At 41.8% G+C, this 27036-nt stretch overlaps 2 pseudogenes; both read left to right on the top strand.

Moving 5' to 3' along the window:
• The first annotated feature begins 243 nt into the window (after positions 1-243).
• On the top strand, positions 244-12426 carry LOC112076747 (probable E3 ubiquitin-protein ligase HERC3; annotated as a pseudogene).
• A 4581-nt stretch (positions 12427-17007) lies between these two features.
• The window catches only part of LOC112076746 (probable E3 ubiquitin-protein ligase HERC3), a 24639-nt pseudogene continuing 14610 nt past the window's right edge, over positions 17008-27036 (top strand).

Below are 27036 nucleotides of genomic sequence, written 5' to 3'. Positions count from 1 at the left end.
CTGTCAGGGAWCTTATGGCTTTGTCCCCAGAACCAATGCTAAACAAAAAAAGTACTTTCGAACAACTTCCAAGGAACCAAATGTGCTAGCTGGGTTGTTTGTTTGTTTAAAATACTTTCCCTCTACCCTGTCCCACTGCATATGTGCCAACCTGATATTTTCGTTTACTCGGGCCATGCCCATTGTGGCATACGTTTCTGTTTGGAGGAAAATGCCGACTTAGGTTTCGTTTTCGTTTCTTGCTGTGTTTCTTTTATAGATATGTCATATGGTCTCGTTCATCGCTTTCAGAATTCACTGACTCCCAGGGCGCAGAATGACCGTYCTGTGTTCCATCAAKATTATCTGATTATGGTTTGCTGATTATGGATACGTTTAGACGGCGATAATAATAACACATTTACAATGTTTTCGTGGGGAGAGAACACCCGTGATGGCTTCGGTTTAGGTTTAGTGAAATCGAATGGTTTGGTAAAGGCGAACACGGACGGTTGCGTAAATTTCATACACATGAAATCTCCAATTACGCATCTTTCTGCAGGTAATAAAGTGGTCGCGTTCATCAGAAATAATGGGAAACAAGTGTCCCTCGCTCGGATGCAAGATGACAAAGATGGGAGAAGGATCACAGGAAAACTGAGTAAGCACCTTTCTATATGTTTTTCCTCACCACCAGAGCCCACTTCTTTACTGAACTGCTTAAACAAAATGTTTAAAGCGGCAATCAGCTGGTGAAACAATAACAAAGCGTCCTCCCCACCCGTTTCTGTAAAAAGCTGAGGCATGGGGCCTGAGAAATGTAACCACTCTTAAATTCATAGATAGCGCTATTAATGCAAGGACTAACCATCCATGATATCAAAATGATAGTTTTAACAATATTTTGAGACTATACAGTGTTTGTTTACATGTACATTGTTTACGAACATTGGAGTAAAACAAGCTTATATTTTGAGTTCTGATGGTGTATGACAGTTGAACTAAGCTCGAGGCATTTCTAAGTTGTATTCTTCAAGAATCAATGGGTACATATTATAAAAATGGGATGAAGTAACTGCTAATTGCCCCTTTAAGCTATATAATACATTTAATTTATATTTCATGTGTGTAGAGKGTGTGGAGTGCACKGAGAAGATTCTGGYTCTGAGTTGCGGTGATGCACATATTATTTTACTGTCTGAAGAGGGCAGAGTTTTCTGCCTCACCCAATCATCCAATGTTCCCAGGTGGGTGCTTGACAGTAATGACACATCTCTAGGCKTAGGCCTACTCACATTTTAGTGGCTTCTGTCAGTTGTAGTAATTGACCATATTGTAATGATTACTTTTGGTTGTCTGTGTTTTCTCAGACYAGTGGGTAACTTGAATCAGGTAATTCAGGTTGCATGTGGAGACCAGCATTCCATTGCACTAACCCAAGGTAAACAATCACATTCTAAATCACTCAGTTTGAGACGGGATATGATAGGAGGCTGTCTGTTCTCTTAGAATGTCCTTTATACCAAATAGTCTCTGTTCCAGGTATATAGATATCAACATGAGAATACTGGAAGAGATGGAGACCAGCACACTGTCCATTTTTTAAATAAAAAATAAACTGAGGCTTTAATGCTAAAATAGAGATGTTTTATTGGGACATCATCATGCCCAAAAGTTCATAGTGCAGAAATAAAAGGTGGAAAAAAACAAATGCGTTTGAGAAGGTTCACAATAGACATTTAAAATAAAACTACATTTATCACATACTCTAACAATGCAGCGAGATTCTGTGATCCTGTGAGATTTCCTATGTATAAATATTATTTTACCTTCCATTAGATGGTAAAGTGTTCACGTGGGGCCAAAACTCCAGCGGACAGCATTGTTTGGGGAAGGGAGAGCCCAGCACCTCGTCTCCCCAGCTTGTCAAGTCTCTGTCAGGGATCCCMCTGGCTCAGATCACCGCTGGGGGAGACCACAGCTTCGCCCTGACACTCTCTGGAGCCGTGTTCGGCTGGGGCAAGAACAGTGCCGGGCAGCTGGGACTGGGGGACACAGTAGGTACTGTAGACACAAATATTATTAAATAATATCTCTTTCATTAATAGTTGGTATCTTTTAAAGAAAATTAGTATGTTTGATATGTTTGAAGCAGACAGTATGAGTAGATCTGATCATTTAATGTCAAATAGTATATATAGATTTTTTTAAATAGATTTTTCTTTTTACAATAGTCAAAACAGAAAAAGAAAAATTTGACAGAAAAATCGGTGAAATGTATTTTCTACAGACAGACCTGCTCCAGCTCCTGTTGATTGCCTGAATCTAAAGAAGACCATTGCTATTTCCTGTGGAGTGGAGCATACTGTTGTTCTGACAAAGGTTCTGACGTTTTTTACACAACAATATTTCCAACTGATACTATGTTTGTTCTCCCAGTACCATTAAGATCTAAAGAATGTTTGGACCAATGATGTCTTGCCGGTTGCCATCACATACAGTAGAAACATTCATATCAACAACAGGAGCCGAACACATCATCATGATAACTGTGTGAATGGGTTTTGTTCTAGGGAGGTTTAGTGTTCACATTTGGCTCGGGTCGATATGGACAGCTTGGACACAACTCTCTCAGAAATGAACTACGACCTCGACTGGTGGCCGAACTCTGGGGGCAAAGGTGACCCAGATAGCCTGTGGAAGGTATGTAGTTACTAGATTTGATATGTCATGTGAATCTCTGTACAAATCATACATAGTCAGACAAAGATCAATGGATGTATCTTGGATGGTAAGATCAATCTTGAAGTGTCACTGGGTGTATTCTTGGATATATCCATTCTTAGGGATCACAGTTGATTTGTGATTTTTCCTTGACCTACAATCCTGTTTGTCAAGTCAGAAACCACACATTGGCGTTCGTGCTCCTTCAAAAATATCTACTCATTTGGGCATGGAGAGCTAGGGCAGCTGGGAAATGGAGTCAAGATGGATCAGTCTGTGCCTCTGCCAGTACAGCTACCACAGGGTAGTTAAATCATTTATTTYCCTCTGCATAACGTGACCTATTTCAAACTCARTACAGTACTTAGGCAGAAATGTTGGTCTCTACGAAATGATAAAATAACAGGTTTATAACATCGTGACTGTTTTGGGTAACTTTCAGACCACATTGATGACCTGCAAATTGAACAAACCTTTGCTGGAGGAAACCATTCTTTTGCCTTGTGCAGCTCCGCTAAGGTATTGCGTTTACGCTTAGTTTGTTCTGAGTTAGTCCTTTAACATTCTTTTGCCTTGTGCAGCTCCGCTAAGGTATTGCGTTTACAGTTAAAACTTTACAGTTAGTTTGTTCTCTTTGTCCTTAGTACTTAACATTGTTTTAATACAGTGCATAAAATTGTTATTACAGGAATCAGGAAAAGAGTTGAATGACTCCAATCTCGGAAAAGTGACTCAAACATTAGATGATGACATCATTAACAGATGGATCTCGGACTGTGACTCAAAATCATGGAAGAAGATACAGAAGTTAGTATGATACAAATAAACCTGATCCCCAGGCTCCATACAAATACGCAACTCATGATGGTTGATAATTGGACAAGGCAACACAAACATACATGAGTCAGTGACACAAAACAACTACTGAAAAGTTGAAGATCTCAGGAACTTACATACACGGAACTATAAGATTCTTCACATTTATTTTCAGGGAAATAACAGAAACATTCTCTTCTGCATCATGTTTAAATGGGAGCTTCCTGGACAAAAGGTAAGAACTCACAGCCTATCCATTAATGTTTTATCACATTATTGAATACTTTTTATTGTTTTATTGTTGCATATTTAATAGTATTTGTTGATCTCATCAATCACTAGCCGTGACAAACATTACCAAACCTCACTGAAGCACTCTGGCCTGGACTTGTCATCCGCCCGACTGGCTTTTCAAAAGCTGGCTAAAAAGAATAAAGTGCTAGCTGAGGTATCATTTCATATATTATCTTTATGATCAAATACTTATTTTCAATAGTTCTGTTTGTTGTCCTTGATATTCAATTTGACCAGTCATTGATACTGTAAGCCACGATAAGGTATTTAGTTGTGACCCACAAGCACTCCTGTCATGGTTCTAGGTTGAAGATGTTGTCCAGAGCATACTCCTTCCCTCCCTGAGTAAGGATCCCATTGGGGTGGAGGGTCTGAGGGTGTACCTCATCATCCCTGAGCTCTTGAGGGTTCTCCTAAAACAACAACGTGGCATAGACATTACTGAGGCCTTCGCTGCTGCTGTTCTCAGACTGAACCCAGACAAGTTCCAGGTCCTTGGTAAAGTCACCATCCATCAATACACCTTTTTTTCTTTCTCTTCTCTTGTCCTAACTTCTCTCCTCTTCGCCTCTCTTTTTAAGATATAGCAGGTTTTGTGCGCTGTAGTATTAACTAAACTCTTGTCTAATTCCAACAGAGGGCCTATGGTCGACACTTCCCGACACCCCCTTCAGAACTCTGGTGAAAACATTCCATTCTGTGTCAGCAGAGTATCTCCGTATGATGGCAGAGGAGGGCTGTCCTGTTAAAAAACAATTTAACGGGACTGTAATGGTTATGGAGAGGCTGTATGAGGTAAATATCCATTGCCATAATTGGGTGCCTTCAAAAAGTATTCATAACTCTAGACTTATTCCACATTCTGTTGTGTTCTATTCAAAATGTATTAAAACAAATATTCCCCTCAAACATCTACACACAATACCCCATAATGATAAAGTGAAAACATGTTTTTAGAAATGTTTGCCAATGTATTGAAAATTAAATACAGAAATATTTAATTTAAATAAGTATTCACACCTTGATCAATACTTTGTGGAAGCACCTTTGACAGTGATTACAGCTGTGAATCTTTCTGGGTAAGTCTTTAAGAGGTTTCCACACCTGGACTGTGCAACATTTTTCCATTATTTTCAAAATTCTTCAAGCTCTGTCAAATTTGTTGTTCATTGCTAGACAACCATTTTCAGGTCTTGCCATAGATTATCAAGTAGATGTAAGTTAAACTGTAACTCGGCTACTCAGGAACATTCACTGTCTTCTTGGTAAGCATTTCCAGTGTAGATTTGGCCTTGTGTTTTAGGTTGTTGTCCTGATGAAAGGTGAATTCATCTCCCAGTGTCTGGTGGAAAGCAGACTGAACCAGGTTTTCCTCTAGGATTTTGCCTGTGCTTAGCTCCATTCCGTTTCTTTTTTATCCTGAAAAACTCCTCAGTCCTCAACGATTACAAGCATACCCATACAATAATGCAGTCACCACTATGCTTGAAAATATGGAGAGTGGTACGCAGTAATATGTTGATTTGGATTTGCCCCAAAAGTTTGTATTCAGGACAAAAAGTGAATTGCTTTGCCACATTTTTTAGCAGTATTACTTTAGTGCCTTGTTGCAAACAGGATGCATGTTTTGGAATATTCGTATTCTGTACAGGCTTCCTTTTTTTCACTCTGTGAATTAGGTTAGTATTGTGGAGTAACTACAATGTTGTTCACCCATCCTCAGTTTTCTTCTATCACAGCCATTAAACTGTAACTGTTTTAAAATCACCATTTGCCTCATGGTGAAATCTCTGAGCGGTTTCCTTCCTCTCCGGCAAATGAGTCAGGAAGGACGCCTGTATCTTTATAGTGACTAGGTGTATTGATACACCAGCCAAAGTGTAATTAATAACTTCACCATGCTCAAAGAGATATTCATTGTCTGTTTCGTTTTTGTTTTTTTACCCTTTGCGAGGCATTGGAAAACCTCCCCGGTCTATGTGCTTGAATTTGTTTGAAATGTACTGCTCGACTGAGGGACCTTACAGATTGTAAAAGAAGCCCTGGCATAAGAAAGAAATGAGTTAATCGACAATGTGAATGAATATGTCAAAGAATCTATTCTGAATTGAATTAATTGGTGTTGACTTGTATCTGTGGGGTACTGAGATAAGGTAGTCATTCAAAAATCATTACTACACACAGAGTGAGTCCACGCAACTTATTATGTGACTTGTTCACAAATGTTTACTCCTGAACTTATTTAGGCCATAACAAAGGGGTTGAATAGTTATTGACTCAAGACATTTCAGCTTTAAATGTTTCATTAATTTGTAAAAATTTCCTAAAACACAAGTCTACTTTGACATTATGGGGTATTGTGTGTTGGCCAGTAACCAAAAAATCAAAATGTTATCAATTTTAAATTCAGGCTGTAACACAACAAAATGTGTAAAAAGTCAAGGGTGTGAATACTTTCTGAAGGCACTGTATATGTATGTATGGAAAAAATGTGCAATGTTGTATGCTCCCTTAACCTCTGTTTTGTTCAGGTCAATTGCAACAGACGCATCAAAATTGCGGCAAGCAATTTCCACATCAACAGAGCCAATTGTATGCTTCAGAATGTGAGTAGCCTATCTCATAAAATGACTGCAGGTTGGTATCAAAATGGGTAATTATGTTCATGATGTCACTGAAATCTACAAAGAGTGGAAAATTATTTAGTCATTTCTAATCCTCTTTAGATGCTCAACACACGTGTATATTATGACTACCTAAATCTTCCCGAGGTAAGCAATGAAAGTTAACACCAATCAATTGAATTCAGAATAATTATTTGAAATATTCATTGACATTGTCGATTAACTAATTTCTTTCTTATGCCAGGACTTCTTTTATTCATTTCACCGGCAATCTTGCATCTTCAACACAGAGGCTAAATGTATAGTTTATCAATTGGAACTCAATTACAGCGTAAGTTGTTTCCAAATGTGGTGTTTATTAAAAAAAGGTACCACATTCATTTACTACACTGCTATCAGATGTGAAAAATGAAGGCTAAATGTTGCCATATCTCAAATGTGTTTCTTTGTTTAGTTTGCCATCCATGGACATTTAAACCTTTGGGTCCCTACAATACATGTGAGCAGAGAGACAGCACTGGTAGATGCTTTCCAGCACCTTCGACAAAGTGGGCACGACTTCACAATGCCTTTGAAGGTTGTTGTTAGCTAGGTTTTATAGGTTTCTTTGTGTGTAAAATGTTTATTTTTTACTTTGTAGCTATAAATAAGAACTGAACGGAGAAAAGAGTAGTGATTAAACAAGTAATACAAACACCAGGACTTTGTACTTATTTTAACATCTACCTCTGTATTAGGAAAAGTATTTTCATTTCCTAATCCTTATCTAGGAGTAAATAGCGTATTTTTTGTCTCCAGGTGAAGTTTCAAGMAGAGAATGGTGTGGATGAAGGTGGTGTTTCACTGGAATTCTTCAGCCTCCTGGGGAGGGAACTTCTCACAATGGAACCAAAGACACTGGAGGTTGACGAGGACTCTGGACTTGCATGGTTCACAACAGCTGTACGTTCCATATTCAATTACAAATTGTTCCCAGATTTAACTCAATCTGTCCGCCACAATGTTTTTGTTTTATTTACTAACTTAGAAATATCAATTATTAGAAATGTACATTATCTGTTATAATTATATTATACTGTTAAATATTGAAAGTTCTGATTAGATTATGGCATTCTGTTTTTTTCAATCCATAGGACGGCGGTGTCACTGATGAATTCACCTTACTTGGGCTGCTCTGTGGGAAGGCCCTGTTTAATCAGTGTGTTCTGAACCTCTGCTTCCCTCTKGCTCTCTTCAAGAAGCTTCTGGGTCTGACTACAACATTGGATGACCTTAAAGAGCTGTCTCCAACTGAAGCAAGGTACAATTATTCTGCTGCTAAAGCTATACAGGTTACTGCCAAAATAAAGGAAACACCAACATAAAGTGTCTTAACGTTCCAATGCAACCATTTTTTAAATCTCACTATCAAATCACATCTGGGTAACAATTAAGCACCTTTACTGTGATTGTTTTGGTCAAAAAGAGAGAGAAAAATGCTTCTTAGCAGAGGACAATTTCTCAAGCAAGAATTTTGCAGGGACTGTCTGAGAGTGGTCTGAGTGAAAATGTGCTGTTATTGGCAGAGAGGTTTGGAACGCTCTTTCTTATTGGACTATTAACTAATTTACTTCATGGTGATGTCTGATCATCTGATGGAGTTTTGGAAGGCCAAACTCCGTCCTAACAAAACTTACCCTAAACGTGAATTAAGATAATATGGAAATATATATAAAACAAAGGAAAATTATGTTTTTTACTGCACTGGGCTTTTAATGGGGCTTTGAGTCACCACGAACCACCAAAACAGCTTCAATGCACCTTGGCATAGATTCTACAAGTTTCTGGAACTCTATTGGAGTGATGCGACACCATTCATCCACGAGACATTCCATCATTTGGTGTTTTGTTGATGGTGGAGGAAAACGCTGTCTCAGTCGCCGCTCCAGAATCTCCCATAAGTGTTCAATTGGGTTGAGATCTGGTTTACTGAGACACACACACACATACTTTAACTTAAGAAGGATCCGTTATTAAAATGTTTGCCTAAAATGACATGCCCAAATCTAACTGCCTCTAGCTCAGGACCTGAAGCAAGGATATGCATTTTCTTGATACCATTTGAAAGGAAACACTTTGAAGTGTGTGGAAATGTGAAATTAATGTAGGATAATATAACACATTAGATCTGGTAAAAGATAATACAAAGAAAAAACCATGCATTTTTTTGTACCATCATCTTTGAAACGCAAGAGAAAGGCTATAATGTTTTATTCCAGCCCAAGCGCAATTTAGATTTTGGCCACTAGATGGCAGCAGTGTATGTGCAACGTTTTAGACTGATCCAATGAACCATTGAATTTATGTTCAACATTTTGTATCAAGACTGCCAAATGTGCCTAATTGGTTTATTAATATATTTTCAAGTTCATAACTGTGCACTCTCCTCAAACAATAGCATGGTTTTCTTTCACTGTAATAGCTACTGTGAATTGGACAGTGCAGTTAGATTAACAAGAATTTAAGCTTTCTGCCAATATCGGATATGTCTACGTCCTGGGAAATGTTCTTGTTACTTACAACCTCATGCTAATCGCACTAGTGTACGTTAGCTCAACCATCCCGAGATCGGGACACCGATCCTGTAGAGGTTTTAAACCTTCAATGTCACTGAGATCTCTTCTCCTAGCCATGGTAGCCAAAATAATGGGCAACAGGGCATTGTATACATGACCCTCAGCATGATGGGATGTTAATTACTTAGTTTACTCAGGAAACCCACATGTGAAAGCACCTGCTTTCAATAAACTTTGTATCCCTCATTTACTCAGGTGTTTCCATTATTTTGACAGTTACAGTTAAAGTCAGAAGTTTACACTTAGGTTGGAGTCATTAAAACTCATTTTTCAACCACTCCACACATTTTTTGTTAACAAACTATAGTTTTGGCAAGTCGGTTAGGACATCTACTTGTGCATGACACAAGTCATTTTTCCAACAATTGCTTACAGACCGATTATTTCACTTATAATTCACTGTATCACAATTCCAGTGGGTCAGAAGTTTACATACACTAAGTTGACTGTGACTTTAAATAGCTTTGAAAATTCCAGAAAATGATGTCATGGCTTTAAAAGCTTCTGATAGCCTAATTCACTTAATTTGAGTCAATTGGAGGTGTACATGTGGATGTATTTCAAGGCCTACCTTCAAACTCAGTGTCTCTTTGATTGACATCATGGGAAAATCAAAAGAAATCAGCCAAGACCTCAGAAAAAACATTGTGGACCTCCACAAGTCTGGTTCATCCTTGGGAGCAATTTCCAAATGCCTGAAGGTACCACGTTCATCTGTACAAACAATCGTACGCAGTATAAACACCATGGGCCCACGCAGCCATCATACCGCTCAGGAAGGAGACGCGTTCTGTCTCCTAGTGATGAACGTACTTTAGTGCAAAAAGTGCAAATCAGTACCAGGACATCAGCAAAGGACCTTGTGAAGATGCTGGAGGAAACAGGTGCAAAATTATCTATATCCACAGCAAAACGAGTCCTATATCGACATCTCAGCAAGGAAGACGCACTGCTCCAAAACTGCTATAAAAAATCCAGACTACGGTTTGCAACTGCACATGGGGACAAAGATTGTACGTTTTGGAGAAATGTCCTCTGGTCTGATGAAACAAAAATAGAACTGTTTGGCCGTAACGACCATCGTTATGTTTGGAGGAAAAAGGAGGATGCTTGCAAGCCGAAGAACACCATCCGAACCATGAAGCACGGGGGTGGCAGCATCATGTTGTGGGGGTGCTTTGCTGCAGGAGGGACTGGTGCACTTCACAAAATAGANACTTCACAAAATAGATGGCATCATGAGGCAGGAAAATTGTGTGGATATATTGAAGCAACATCTCAAGACATCAGTCAGGAAGTTACAGCTTGGTCGCAAATGGGTCTTCCAAATGGACAATGACCCCAAGCATACTTCCAAAGATGTGGCAAAATGGCTTAAGGACAACAAAGTCAAGGTATTGGAGTGGCCATCACAAAGCCCTGACCTCAATCCTATAGAAAATTTGTGGGCAGAACTGAAAAAGCTTGTGCGAGCAAGGAGGCCTACAAACCTGACTCCGTTACACCAGCTCTGTCAGGAGGAATGGGACAAAATTCACCCAACGTATTGTGGGAAGCTTGTGGAAGGCTACCCGAATCGTTTTACCCAAGTCAAAATAAAATAAAGTGGTGATCCTAACTGACCTAAGACAGGGAATTTTTACTCTGATTAAATGTTAGGAATTGTGAAACTGAGTTTAAATCTATTTGGCTAAGGTGTATGTAAACTTCCGACTTCAACTGTACCGGTATATGTTCATGTCTTCAACCGCTGGCTGTTGATTTAAAGAATCCATACTACTGTATCTCAACACATTTCAGGATAATGTTTTTCAATACTCCAGCAAAGTTAAGGTTTTCTCTCCATCAAGTTGGTGGCTCCTCAGTTGCCACTAGTTTGGGTGTTACAAAGCACTTCATTTTAACAGTGTAGTTGTTTTAGATACTATTATATATCTGCTCAAATCACATTTTATCGTTTGTTTGTTTAAAATTAGTGGCTTGCAGTATGTGTTGGATGAAGATGAGGAGTCTGTTGCAGCAATGGATTTGGTTTTCATGGTAAGAGAATTGATACCTTTAGCTGTTTTTGGTAGCCTACACAGGTAATCCCAGCTGATGCTGTAATAATCTTTATTGTCTTTCTAAGTACAAAGGGCAAGAACTGATACCGAATGGAGAGGAGGTCCCAGTTACCATGGTCAACAGGTATATTTGATGACAGTAATCTTATCAACATAAATCTTATGAATCTCTTGAACTACTAACAAAAGGATTCCACAGGATGTGTTCTGAACTCATAAACAAACATTGGTCTGCCATATATCATTCACAGGAAGAAATATGTTGACTTGTACGTTGACATGAAGCTCAACAAGTCGGTGCAGAGTCAGTTTGCAGACTTTGAGAAAGGCTTCCACGAAGGCTGCCCTACACAGACATGGAGGATGTTTCTACCTGAGGAGCTGATGACACTTCTACAAGGAGATGACAACTACGAGTGGGACAAGTTGAGACAGGTAAAGTTCTACCTGCTTAGATATGTCATAAAAGTACATAAGCAATATAATATGGAAGTTCATACATGTTTGGTAGCATATATAGCAGCGCTATGCTCCTGTGGTTAAATCTGGTCCCATACTGTTTGGGCTATACAGTCTATGGCTATAATACAGTGGCATGGACTACTGTACATGCAGTTGTTTCGTTATGTTTTTCTCTGCACTAACAGAATGCCGAGTATCAAGGATATAGGCCCACAGATGACATCATCCAGAACTTCTGGAGTGTTTTCACAGAGTTCTCAGAGGAGCAAAAGAAGAAGTTCCTAAGTGAGTTAACACACAGTTAATTAAACTTAAATATGTAAATAATTGTATGGCTCCAGAAATGCTTGGTCAGTGGATAATTATTATCCTCTAATTTCTAACTTCTAGCTTTTCTGACTGGAACGGACAGACTGCCCAGAGGACGAAGTCTCTCCAAACTGCAGATGCAAATCACGTCTTTGGGCAGCACTGACGCTGATGAATATTATCCGAAGGCACAAACGTGCTCTGTGACGTTATGCCTCCCTAACTACAGCAGTATCGACACACTACAGGAGAAGCTTCTCCATGCTATCACCCACTGTGATGTGTTTGGAGATTTTTGAAATTGGTAAACTGGGAAGCGTGTAGCATTTGTTTTTTGTAGCATTATTATTATATTCATGTTTTAAGTCTACGAAACCCATTCAGAGCTAACAACTGAACATCTTCAAACATATTAAGTAGTCTTAAATATAGTTTTTCTATTTACATTACTTCAGTATTGCACAATGTGGACCAATATAAATATGTATTTCTTGACATGTTCTACTCATGTTTCCTTCATGCACTGGGATGACTGGATACCTCTGCTGTTTGAATATCTGAACGACGTGCTGTCTTTGTTAATAAACATGTTTAACTGCGAATGAGTGCCATAGTCAAAAGAGCCACTGTTAATAAAGATTTGTTGTGGAAGTTCTAGTGCAATACTGTTTTTTAGGAAGTTATGCAAGTGCATGATTCGGCTAGATTTTGCTGACACCAGTCATGCTCGCCACTAGATTCAATACCCACAAAGTCATAAACCCCGCCCTTTTCTGAAATGTCTCTTCTTAAAATGTGATGTAAAACCTTAACCTAACCACACTGCTAAACGCATGCCTAACTGAGTCTTAAATGAAGACCAAAATGCATTTTTTTGGCCAATTTTGTGGCTGTGGAATCTGACTTTGTGGATATAGAAGTGTAAACCCAAAGTCACATGTTGAGTGACGAAGAGCATCAACCTGCATCACAACTTCCTTGTTATTGTCGAAACGCCCAGCTAGTGGAATTCAGGAATGCATCTCTACAGGTAAAACGCATGCATTTTTTTGCTTTAAGTCACGTAGCTACGTTTTGTGCAGTTGTTTACATTTCTATATTTGAACATCGAAGCGTCTGTGAAATGCAGATAGATTCACTAGATTGGCTAAATATGGCAAGCTTGCTAGTATTCTGCGAAATGGACGCATTTGTAAATCTCGTTAAGCCCTACCCGTTAGCTAACGTTTTTATCCGTATAGCTAGTTACCGACCGCTAGCGGAGACGAAGGAGTTGACACGATTGACTAACTACCGTAACTATTTTACATAGTTATAGGCTATAGCTAACTATATACAGTAGCTATACAGCCATATGGTGGTCACGTCCAGACGATCTTGGATGTAAGCATAGAGCAATAGTATCTTACGTCAAAGTATACCCATCTGCTAGCGCAAGCTCGGGAATCATACCTTGCACATTCATTCATTGTCAATGTGACACCCTTTCTGTCGTAACCATCACAACTATCATCATCCATAAGGCCTTTATCTAGCTATAAGCCACATAGGTAACTATGACACATGCAGAATGAATGATGTGTCTTCTCTGAGCATGACATATTGTATTTGCATTTGTAAACTGAAAGTGCCACTTGACTTCCAAGGAAAGGAGGGGCCCATGTCTCCATGTTTACTTCCAAGAGGGCACSGAACCTTTAGAGCAGTCTCTCTCCTYCTCTCTCTGCCTTCACCTTGGCTAACTCTGTCCATAGCATGCACGTTGGGAGTGGATCACTATAAGGCAGGACAGTTTGKTGCTGCTTAAGTAGGKATTACAGAGGSACTGGGTTTATTTAAACGAGCTCCTGGTGCTTCCACCTTATCTTTTCACCGCTCACGTCACACCCGGCGTCAGGCTCCCCCGGCAGAGTGTTTACCCAGCCTCACTTCATTTTTAAAACATGATCCAACATATCAGATAATGTGTGCACTGTAATGGCCAATGATGTGATCTGACTACTATCTGACACCCTACTCCTCCTCTACCCTGTTTCTCCCTTCCAGACTTGTGATTTACACCAAGGGGAGAAGGCAGGGCCGCCTTCTAGCCTGAAGCTCTCCTCCTCCTTCTTCCCCTCCTGTCTTTCACTCTCTCTTTCCCTCCATCTCTCCTTCCCTCCATCACTCTCTCTCTCCTTCCCTCCATCCTACTCTAAGCCATGATGCTGTGTTGGGGCAGTACTGTGGAGGGCCAGCTGGGTATCGGCGGAGCGAGGGACCCCGTGTGCGAACCCCGGAGCTGCCAGGCGTTCAATGGGCGTGGCCTGAAGGAGGTGGCRTGCGGCGGGCGCCATTCGCTATTCCTGTTGCGTGATGGGAGAGTGTACACGTGCGGCTCTAACCGCTGTGGGCAGCTGGGCCACGACAAGCCGGGGGACTCGCCAGGTAAGCTGCCAGTACCAGCCAATTAGCAATCTGCAGATGTTAGCTATCAAGCTAACACTGTTTGATGTTTATTTGTGGTACAACCTGTGTTTGTTGATATTGTGGGTGAATTAAAAAAATCTGCTATACTGAATGCCCAATCTAGTGGGATATTACATCTTATTGTACTTGGCTGCAACTAACGTGTAAGAGCAGGGAAATCTGCCAATGAGCAGATTGGCAGACTTGTTCTCTACTGTTCTCTACTATAATGAAACGTTTTACCTGTGTCACAACATTTGTTTAGACCCCCCCCTCCCCCCTCTTAATACTACAGTAGCATTTAATCTCTTTTGCAATGCAGACTATATGGATTCATGGTGGATTAGGTTCTATTTACTAAACAGAGGTATAATGCCTGGGAGGAAGGAGGTATGACAATCTTAAAGCTCATGTTATTTATGACATTTAGTATGCGTCCCCAAATGGAACCCTATTTCCTATAAAGTGCACTACTTCTACAGTGTAAAAGTAGTGCACTATAAAGGAAATAGGGAGCCATTTAGGATGAATCCTTACTGGTAGCTCACTGGCTCCTAGGCTMAGCCAGGMGAGTTGATAGGTTGGAGKAGCACTATTTCCAGGACTCAGGAGTGTGTTGACGCTCACATGGCTGTTTAACGAGATCTCAGGCACCAATGATCTGCTCTGTTTGCATCATGTAGGGTGGACAGGGTGTGTGTGTGTGTGTGTGGGGGGGGGGGTGAAGGCTAAGGGTCATATTTATGTTTAGTCATACAACTATACGCTTGATGACTGCTTCTGGAAACTACCACGAAACTTTGATTATTGTTGGAAGCATTCCCTTTGCCACCAGTCATTCTCAGAGCATTATTTCATTTAATAGGTCTATTTATTGACCAGTTGGGCCGATAACACCAGCCTTACCATAGGCAAAGGCAAGGATATGGTTTTTGCTCTGTACTGAAAGTACTGAAAGTGATCAGTCTTAACTTGACTGCAGACATTTTATACTTAAAAAAATATATATATTAACAGTGGACTGACTAATGGACAAAATACTAAAATATTGTTTTTGAGTGAATTAGCCCTTTAAAGCGTCAATCCTTAGTTGAAACAATAACAAAGCAGTCACCACACYTCTATTTTGGTAAAAAGCTGAGGAATGGGCCTGGAGATATTTAAACGCTCTCAAAATCATAGGCAGAGYAATGTATGAAAGGACTGACCATCCAACATATTCAAATGATAGTTTTAAGCATGTTTAGAGGCTATACAGTGTTTGTTTACATTTACAATCTTTGCAAACATTGGAATAAAACAAGCTAATATTTTGGGTTCTGATGGGGTTTGACAGTTGCACAAAGCTCATGACTTATTTATAAGTTACATTTTTCAAGAATCAATGGGTAGGTCTATATATAATTTACAAGTCCAAAAATGGATGCAGCAACTAAAGATTGCCTGTTTTTAAGGTTTCAATGTTAAACTGAGCCGATCTGTATTTTGTAAATAATCCATTATCAAAACAAGAAAAAACTATTTTCATCCTTATTTTACCAGGTAAGTTGACTGAGAACACGTTCTCATTTACAGCAACGACCTGGGGAATAGTTACAGGGGAGAGGAGGGGGGATGAATGAGTCAATTGGAAGCAGGGGATGATTAGTTGACCGTGAAGGTATGAGGGCCAGATTGGTAATTTACCAGGACACCAGGGTTAACACCCCCTACTCTTACAATAAGTGCCATGGGATCTTTAGTGACCACAGAGAGTCAGGACACCCGTTTAACATTCCATCCGAAAGACGGCACCCTACACARRGMARTGTCCCCAATCACTGCCCTGGGGCATTGGGATATTTTTTGGGGGGACCAGAGGAAAGAGTGCCTCTTACTGGCCCTCCAACACCACTTCCAGCAGCATCTGGTCTCCCATCCAGGACCAACCCTGCTTAGCTTCAGAGGCAAGCCAGCAGTGAGATGCAGGGTGGTATGTTGTTGGCATATAAGACTTTGAGACTAAATGCCCTATAATAGTATTTTTCTGCCACACAGGAAGTTTGTATGAAGCTGCAGTACAGTACTGTATGCTGTGAAATGTTTCTCCTTTCATCTTATGAGTGGTTTCTACTGTGCTGTGCGTGCCTGCATTCCTATGAAGCTGCTGCTCACTGCTATATCGCATGCAAACCCCCACCACCACTACTACCCAACCACTCTCTAGGCTACACGGTCGGCCACACAGATCTGTGTACAGGAACTGAGGCACGGCAGGAGGAGACTTGCTGGGATGCATTATTTAGTCATCACACACGTGTTCTTCCAATTCTCAGGCGATATTTAACTGTAATTATAGCTGCTAAAGTGCTGAGGTAAAATGTATAATGTTAAGGTACATCAAATTAAATAATTGAATTTGAAAGCAAAGCAGTCTGATGAAACCTATAGGCCTAATGCTGAAACATATNACTGGGTTTATTTAAACGAGCTCCTGGTGCTTCCACCTTATCTTTTCACTGCTCACGTCACACCCGGCGCCAGGCTCCCCCCGGCAGAGTGTTTACCCAGCCTCACTTCATTTTTAAAACATGATCCAACATATCAGATGATGAGTGCACTGTAATGGCCAATGATGTGATCTGACTACTATCTGACACCCTACTCCTTCTCCTCTCCCCTGTTTCTCCCTTCCAGACTTGTGATTTACACCAAGGGGAGAAGGCAGGGCCGCCTTCTAGCCTGAAGCTCTCCTCCTCCTTCTTCCCCTCCTGTCTTTCACTCTCTCTTTCCCTCCATCTCTCCTTCCCTCCATCACTCTCTCTCTCCTTCCCTCCATCCTACTCTAAGCCATGATGCTGTGTTGGGGCAGTACTGTGGAGGGCCAGCTGGGTATCGGCGGAGCGAGGGACCCCGTGTGCGAACCCCGGAGCTGCCAGGCGTTCAATGGGCGTGGCCTGAAGGAGGTGGCRTGCGGCGGGCGCCATTCGCTATTCCTGTTGCGTGATGGGAGAGTGTACACGTGCGGCTCTAACCGCTGTGGGCAGCTGGGCCACGACAAGCCGGGGGACTCGCCAGGTAAGCTGCCAGTACCAGCCAATTAGCAATCTGCAGATGTTAGCTATCAAGCTAACACTGTTTGATGTTTATTTGTGGTACAACCTGTGTTTGTTGATATTGTGGGTGAATTAAAAAAATCTGCTATACTGAATGCCCAATCTAGTGGGATATTACATCTTATTGTACTTGGCTGCAACTAACGTGTAAGAGCAGGGAAATCTGCCAATGAGCAGATTGGCAGACTTGTTCTCTACTGTTCTCTACTATAATGAAACGTTTTACCTGTGTCACAACATTTGTTTAGACCCCCCCCTCCCCCCTCTTAATACTACAGTAGCATTTAATCTCTTTTGCAATGCAGACTATATGGATTCATGGTGGATTAGGTTCTATTTACTAAACAGAGGTATAATGCCTGGGAGGAAGGAGGTATGACAATCTTAAAGCTCATGTTATTTATGACATTTAGTATGCGTCCCCAAATGGAACCCTATTTCCTATAAAGTGCACTACTTCTACAGTGTAAAAGTAGTGCACTATAAAGGAAATAGGGAGCCATTTAGGATGAATCCTTACTGGTAGCTCACTGGCTCCTAGGCTMAGCCAGGMGAGTTGATAGGTTGGAGKAGCACTATTTCCAGGACTCAGGAGTGTGTTGACGCTCACATGGCTGTTTAACGAGATCTCAGGCACCAATGATCTGCTCTGTTTGCATCATGTAGGGTGGACAGGGTGTGTGTGTGTGTGTGTGGGGGGGGGGGTGAAGGCTAAGGGTCATATTTATGTTTAGTCATACAACTATACGCTTGATGACTGCTTCTGGAAACTACCACGAAACTTTGATTATTGTTGGAAGCATTCCCTTTGCCACCAGTCATTCTCAGAGCATTATTTCATTTAATAGGTCTATTTATTGACCAGTTGGGCCGATAACACCAGCCTTACCATAGGCAAAGGCAAGGATATGGTTTTTGCTCTGTACTGAAAGTACTGAAAGTGATCAGTCTTAACTTGACTGCAGACATTTTATACTTAAAAAAATATATATATTAACAGTGGACTGACTAATGGACAAAATACTAAAATATTGTTTTTGAGTGAATTAGCCCTTTAAAGCGTCAATCCTTAGTTGAAACAATAACAAAGCAGTCACCACACYTCTATTTTGGTAAAAAGCTGAGGAATGGGCCTGGAGATATTTAAACGCTCTCAAAATCATAGGCAGAGYAATGTATGAAAGGACTGACCATCCAACATATTCAAATGATAGTTTTAAGCATGTTTAGAGGCTATACAGTGTTTGTTTACATTTACAATCTTTGCAAACATTGGAATAAAACAAGCTAATATTTTGGGTTCTGATGGGGTTTGACAGTTGCACAAAGCTCATGACTTATTTATAAGTTACATTTTTCAAGAATCAATGGGTAGGTCTATATATAATTTACAAGTCCAAAAATGGATGCAGCAACTAAAGATTGCCTGTTTTTAAGGTTTCAATGTTAAACTGAGCCGATCTGTATTTTGTAAATAATCCATTATCAAAACAAGAAAAAACTATTTTCATCCTTATTTTACCAGGTAAGTTGACTGAGAACACGTTCTCATTTACAGCAACGACCTGGGGAATAGTTACAGGGGAGAGGAGGGGGGATGAATGAGTCAATTGGAAGCAGGGGATGATTAGTTGACCGTGAAGGTATGAGGGCCAGATTGGTAATTTACCAGGACACCAGGGTTAACACCCCCTACTCTTACAATAAGTGCCATGGGATCTTTAGTGACCACAGAGAGTCAGGACACCCGTTTAACATTCCATCCGAAAGACGGCACCCTACACARRGMARTGTCCCCAATCACTGCCCTGGGGCATTGGGATATTTTTKGGGRGRACCAGAGGAAAGAGTGCCTCTTACTGGCCCTSCAACASCACTTCCAGCAGCATCTGGTCTCCCATCCAGGACCAACCCTGCTTAGCTTCAGAGGCAAGCCAGCAGTGAGATGCAGGGTGGTATGTTGTTGGCATATAAGACTTTGAGACTAAATGCCCTATAATAGTATTTTTCTGCCACACAGGAAGTTTGTATGAAGATGCAGTACAGTACTGTATGCTGTGAAATGTTTCTCCTTTCATCTTATGAGTGGTTTCTACTGTGCTTTGCGTGCCTGCATTCCTATCAAGCTGCTGCTCACTACTATATCTCATGCAAACCCCCACCACCACCACCACCCAACCACTCTCTAGGCTACACGGTCGGCCACACAGATCTGTGTACAGGAACTGAGGCACGGCAGGAGGAGACTTGTTGGGATGCATTATTTAGTCATCACACACGTGTTCTTSACTTCCAATTCTCAGGCGATATTTAACTGTAATTATAGCTGCTAAAGTGCTGAKGTAAAATGTATAATGTTAAGGTACATCATTTTTAAGACACAAATTAAATAATTGAATTTGAAAGCAAAGCAGTCTGATGAAACCTATAGGCCTAATGCTGAAACATATTGTTTTTTAAAATAATAAAGAAGTATTTTTCTCCAAGAGTGATTGAAAATATCAGATAAGGAATGACYGAYATTAACCCCTGTTTATTTTGCTTTCAGTYCTTCCTAATATGCCTCCATGCTAAGTGAAACTGAAATGTGGAGCTAGATAGWTAGAAAGCACTGGGACATTCCAGAAGATGGTKGGTCAGATAGTGTATCCACACTAAATACTTGAAGTGGGTTTGGTCTCTATGGCTTCCAGACAAAGGCCTAGCATACCCTTCTAGAATGCTCATACCAGCAGAACAGACTAGAGGATACATTGAGAAAATACACTTCCTTTTCTCATCCACAGTATAGTCTAAGATGCACCAGTCCTAAAACTGGTACAGGTGTAAGATCTTAATTTGACCAGTTTCTCACAGCAGGAAAATAATCCTGCAGCAACCGGAAATGTGAATTATTGTGTGGGTTATAATTAATGGCCATTTTTGTAGTGGTTGATACATTTTTAGTTAGGGCAAATAAAGTCAGACATTTTAAAGTGGAAATTATAAACTTTMGAAGCCTTTTTAAACCTTGAATAGACTACAAGTTTGCGTGTCCTGCTCGGCAGGACGTTTCCTGAAACAACCGGGTGAACCGGGTGATCAAATTAAGATCGTGCATTTGTAGACATGGATCRTTCATTCTAGGCACTAGTCTTTCTAGAGAGCCTGGCTAAAGTCTGTCATACCCTCCCCACTCCTCCCTCCCCCTTTGTCCCTCCTCCTTACCCTCTAGAACTGGTGGTGGCCCTGAACACCCAGAAGATAGGGGTGGTATCGTGCGGCCAGGCCCACTCCATGGCGCTGAATGAGCAGGGCCAGGTGTTTGCCTGGGGGGCCGGTGGAGGGGGCCAGCTGGGTCTGGGGACCGCTGAGGAGACCGTCCCAATCCCCAGGTGACCCAGCATGCTAGAACATACATTATTGAAGCTTTGCTGAGGAATAGCCTACTGRAAGAGGTACATGAAAACCAATGGAATTGTGAGAACTACATGTGATGGCTAAATGCTAGGAGCATAGACTTTTTAAAACCAGAGCCGCAACACAGCAAGACTTCCAGGAAGGCTTACGAAACAGACCAGGTTGGGTTTGAGAAGTCAATCAGAGAAGTGAGAAATTCTTGGTGGTTAATTTTCACGAAATCTAAAGGCACAACCGAGATTCGAGCCAATATCTGAAAAGTAGTTGAACATGTTATTACTCCAACCTCGTGAAAGTGACAAACTGACGTTTTAATTTTCGTCAAAAACAACTTCATGTCGAAGGAGTGCCTTTGATTTGACGGCGTGCACATGCACAGTTCGGCGCTAGACAACCGTTCGACCCGATGACGTGTTTCTGCGCATGGGCTTAGCTAGCCAACGTCGCCATGACATCACCTACAAGTGTGATCGGGGATTTCTATTGGAGAAGCAGTTTCTGCCTATCTTCATACTGTACTGTCTTTGCGGGGAGGGTTACAAAGGCTACAACACGTACGGTGTTCTAGATGTTGATYATACAGGGATTGTAAAGCTAACTGTACATTGCATGTAGTTGGTTAAAATCTGCCGAATACTGCACAGTTGTTCAGGCATTGGCCTCGCAACTCAATGCATCTCCTGTATTTCTCAGGTTGATCAAGAAGCTGTGCGAGCATCGCATCTCTCAAATAATGTGTGGCAACAAGCACTGCATCGCACTCTCTAAAGGTGAGAATGAAGCCAACAGCAACACCTCACACTACCACTGATACTGTAGCGCTACACACCAAAGTTACAAGCTTAACAGCTAATGCCAGGCTAATGCCAGRCTAATGCTAGGCTAACCCCCTCTTTTCTCTCCCAGACGGTCAGCTGTTCACGTGGGGCCAGAACTCGAGCGGTCAGCTGGGTTTGGGGAAGGGAGAGCCCAGCACMTTGTCTCCCCAGCCCCTYAAGTCTCTRTCAGGTATCCCCCTGGCTCAGATCACCGCTGGGGGAGACCACAGCTTCGCCCTGTCCCTCTCTGGAGCTGTGTTCGGCTGGGGCAAGAACAGCGCCGGACAGCTGGGGCTAAATGACAAACAGGGTAGGCTAACTAACTTCTACATCGATGAGACACACGTAGAGAGAAGTAATGCACCCCAATAGACTGATGAAACCTGTTGGACTACAGACCCATAGCTATATGGGTCCAAATGCACAATCGTTTCTCCGATATGTGATTAAATGAATGATGGCTTGTAAGCAGTTTATAAGAAGACCTTCATATAAAGCAATGTGATGTTCTGAAGGTAACACGGAATATGTGTGTGTGTGTTATTTCCTTTCTACAGACCGGTCTGTCCCTTGCCACATCAAGTTCCTCAGATCCCAAAAAGTGGTTTATATCAGCTGTGGAGACGAGCATACAGCTGCCCTCACCAAGGTGAGGAACACAACTGTCCTCCTGCGTATCTGTCTGTTATGTGTTCATAGTCTTGTACTGAAGCTCTCATATAGTCTTCAGATGATGGTGGGTTTTGAGAAAGCACAGTACTGAAAAAGGACCTGCTGTCTCGTAAAACCTTTAATTCATGAACGTGTTCATGCCTTTGAAGAATTCNATACAGGGATTGTAAAGCTAACTGTACATTGCATGTAGTTGGTTAAAATCTGCCGAATACTGCACAGTTGTTCAGGCATTGGCCTCGCAACTCAATGCATCTCCTGTATTTCTCAGGTTGATCAAGAAGCTGTGCGAGCATCGCATCTCTCAAATAATGTGTGGCAACAAGCACTGCATCGCACTCTCTAAAGGTGAGAATGAAGCCAACAGCAACACCTCACACTACCACTGATACTGTAGCGCTACACACCAAAGTTACAAGCTTAACAGCTAATGCCAGGCTAATGCCAGRCTAATGCTAGGCTAACCCCCTCTTTTCTCTCCCAGACGGTCAGCTGTTCACGTGGGGCCAGAACTCGAGCGGTCAGCTGGGTTTGGGGAAGGGAGAGCCCAGCACMTTGTCTCCCCAGCCCCTYAAGTCTCTRTCAGGTATCCCCCTGGCTCAGATCACCGCTGGGGGAGACCACAGCTTCGCCCTGTCCCTCTCTGGAGCTGTGTTCGGCTGGGGCAAGAACAGCGCCGGACAGCTGGGGCTAAATGACAAACAGGGTAGGCTAACTAACTTCTACATCGATGAGACACACGTAGAGAGAAGTAATGCACCCCAATAGACTRATGAAGCCTGTTGGACTACAGACCCATAGCTATATGGGTCCAAATGCCCAATCGTTTCTCCGATATGKGATTAAATGAATGATGGCTTGTAAGCAGTTTATAAGCAGACCTTCATATAAAGCAATGTGATGTTCTGAATGTAACACGGAATGTGTGTGTGTGTGTGTGTGTTATTTCCTTTTTACAGACCGGTCTGTCCCTTGCCACATCAAGTTCCTCAGATCCCAAAAAGTGGTTTATATCAGCTGTGGAGACGAGCATACAGCTGCCCTCACCAAGGTGAGGAACACAACTGTCCTCCTGCGTATCTGTCTGTTATGTGTTTATAGTCTTGTACTGAAGCTCTCATATAGTCTTCAGATGATGGTGGGTTTTGAGAAAGCACAGTACTGAAAAAGGACCTGCTGTCTCGTAAAACCTTTAATCCATGAACGTGTTCATGCCTTTGAAGAATTCCCATGTTTGTTTTGGAGGGTGAGGAATATGCATGTGGAATTGTATCGAGCTATGACACACTGTCCTTCAGCATTCCTTCTCACATCCTTTATTGTAATTGAAGCCTCACTCTGTGTTTGATTGACAGGATGGGGGTTTGTTTACGTTTGGGGACGGCTCTCGTGGTCAACTGGGTCATGACTCCACCAACAACGAGCCTCTACCCAGACAGGTGCAGGAGCTGATGGGCAGCGAGGTTTCCCAGATTGCCTGTGGCAGGTACTGCACAACGTAGCCTGGTCAGCGTAGCATAGCCTAGCAAAGCATAGCCTAGCAAAGCATAGCTTAGTACAGCATAGCAGTATAATAGAGTACAGTACAGGTTTACATCAGATAAGTTATGGTATGACCACTTGCCTTCTCTGTCCTAGATTCCTCATACTCTCTTTCTATCCTCTCCGTCTCGGTTTCAGACACCACACCCTGGCGTTTGTGCCTTCCTCCGGTCTGGTGTATGCTTTCGGTTGTAACACCAATGGTCAGCTGGGCACCGGGACACGAGGTGACATCAATAGCCCACTTCCTGTCAAAAGCAGCCTCACAGGAAGGCTCACAGGAAGTCCTCGTCATATGTCAGGTAACTGGATGACTCCAGTTGGGAAGAAGAGAATGCAGGGAAATGAGGCAAGGCAGAATCAGGGAGCTGTTGCTTGATTTTTTGTGAACATTGTTTATTGTTTCCTATGCAGAGAATGACATTTCTTTTAGCAGGACGATGATCCTGTTGACCCTTTTTGGCTTCGCAGCTGGAGCTCTATACACTCTGAAGACTGGTATACGTTTGATCTTGTTTCAATTGATTATATAATTTCCTGAATTTATGTCTCTGCTTTTAGTGACGTCATTCTCCTGCTGTCTTCCACCGCCTGTTGGAAGCCAGCTTCCTGGATGAGAGGTGAGCATTGATCGACAGCCTATCCAGTTCTTTCACCTGTTTGGAAGGAGACAAGGAAAGGAAGCCATGAGTATTGAGTCACACCGGTATCTCTCTCTTATGTCTTGTGGGAAAAGGCAGAGCGTTCACAAAGGACAAAATCATGTCCTTATGTCCTTGTCACCACACTCATTCCCAGCATGTGCCTACAATTCAGAACTGCTGACCTTAGGGGAAGAGACTCCAGGGAAATACTCCTACTAGACACACTGTACAGACACGGGATTCCATTAGAGATCCGTGCGGAGATAAAGCGCAGATGGCGTGTATGAGGGAGGGTGGCCATTTTGTGCTGATTCTCCGCCAGATGCCTATCACTTCATGGGAACGACCCTAGTTCCGAGCCCATCAGCGTAATGGTGTCCTCTAGACTCGAGAAGACCAATAAGCACCTTACTGTATGTCCTGCCCTCTCTGCTAAAGCAGCCTGTCCTAAAACCTACTGGATTTAACAGTTATATAAAACACTGGCAGGTAAGCCATTAGTTCAACCGAGAGGGAGAGAGACTGACAATGTGTTGCTGGTAGTATGTTATGTTCCCAATCTCACATCTGTTATTGTTTGTGGAGGTCACTCATTTGTGATGGCATCATGTGGGCCGCCCAAGAACGGCTGCACGGTGTTCCTAAAACTAATTGGCTCATTTGGACCTTAGAGTATGAAACACACACACACAGCATGCCACAAGCTGCCTGATTCCGGTGGGTACAGAAGCGCTGTTCCCTAGCTAGCATAACGCCTCTCTACTTGTTAGTGCTTATCGTTCCGGTGGAGTCTCTGTTTACCAAAACGTCACACAAAGCCAAATCTGGTTTATTATGGCTGAATTATTATATTTTTTTATCAATATCTGGAGGTTGTCTGTAAATAGTCGCTGTCCTTCATGCCTTTGAGTTTTCTGGGCTTGTGGTGTTTCTCTCTCACACACACAACACCCCTGGCAGAGGTCACAAGATAAAGCGTGAATGTGGTTTGGAATGGGCTAAATACATGAGCTCTGACTAGATTTAATATATGGCCCTGTCTGGGTAGTTTATCATGGGTTCTTCTGTTAGGTAATTTTTGGTGGGTTTGGTCTTAAAGGCTCTTTTGTTCTTTGTTTGTTCCCCAGTGATGACAGCCATTTTAAGACCAACCCTAAAGTCCCTGGCATCGATCTCAACTCAGTCGCCTGCTGTTTGAGACACTCAGTAAACCGCCCTTCGCCAGACTACTGGAGCAGGTAACGTCTCCACTCTCCTGTACCATGTCTTATCCAAATACCTGAAAGCGGGACCCTCCCTTTGCTCAAAACCTGGGTATGCATAGTTAAAGTGGCCTCCTCCTTCCATCATCTGCACTGATATGAAAACACAGTGAAAGCAATATGAACGATGCCCACTGGGTTTCAGGTCTTTGCTTCTTTCACATAGGAGCAGGTGAAGGAAAGGAGATAAGTAAAGACACTTTAGACACTAAAGGTGCCCTATGTAGAAATCGCTCAGCCATTTCCTGTTTGCTAAAATTCAGATAGTTCGCTTGATTTCAGTTTACGTGACAAAAACAAGCAAGTATAGTGTAGGTAATCATTTTACATCTAAACCGCTGTGAAATATATTTTCCATAACCAAATATTGGTAATTTCAGCTTTTTGAAGGTTGTGTACCAACAAAGTAAAAGAGCGAAAACTCACTTAAAAACGGGAAGCATAGAAATAGTGCACATAGATCTACCGCTTCTTTAACTTGCTTACAATGACAGATCTATAACTCACATTTATATGTACATTTGGTTGGGTCGCCCAAAAAGTTACATATTGCAGCTTTAAAGATGGAATCTGCAGTAGGGGGAGTGGCCCACTGGCCACCCCACCACGTGTTGTTTTGTTGAGCTGAGGAGCGTTGCGCTGCATGGTAAAAAAAGAAGTACATGTGCTCTTCTATCGAGCGTGCAGTGATGTCTAGATGGGAAAAAACAGTGTTTGCAGTAACTCTTTGTTGTATATAGCAAACGGACGTGGCTGTTTCACATTAAATATTCTAAGAATTGAGATGTGCCCCGGGTTTTGACTGTTAAGCTACTTGGTTCTATCCATCTACTCATAAATGTGTTATGGCTGAGGCCGGTAGATTTGAACTGAGCGAATAATGGCCTTACAAATCCCTTTACAGGGTCATTGTCATGGCAACCCTATCATACAGAGTCATGGTTTATGTTTTGACTCAAATGCAATATTTGAATCCAAGGACACAAAGCCATTTCTGTCTGTCAACATACTGACTCAAATCTCCAGCACTTTAATAATTCAAAATTGGATGCAATAAACATATCACTAGTCACTTTAAAAAAAGTTTACATACCCTACATTATCATCTCATTGTATAAACTGTACTCTACCATCTACTGCATCTTGCCTATGCCACTCAGCCATCGCTCATCCATATATTTGTATGTACATATTCTTATTATTCCTTTACACTGTGTGTATAAGGTAGATGTTGTGAATTGTTAGATTACTTGTTAGATATTACTGCACA

The sequence above is a fragment of the Salvelinus sp. IW2-2015 genome, unplaced genomic scaffold (genome assembly GCF_002910315.2).
Source record: "Salvelinus sp. IW2-2015 unplaced genomic scaffold, ASM291031v2 Un_scaffold3979, whole genome shotgun sequence".
NCBI classification, from domain to species: Eukaryota; Metazoa; Chordata; class Actinopteri; order Salmoniformes; family Salmonidae; genus Salvelinus; species Salvelinus sp. IW2-2015.
This window is presented reverse-complemented; position numbering and strand designations above follow the sequence as displayed.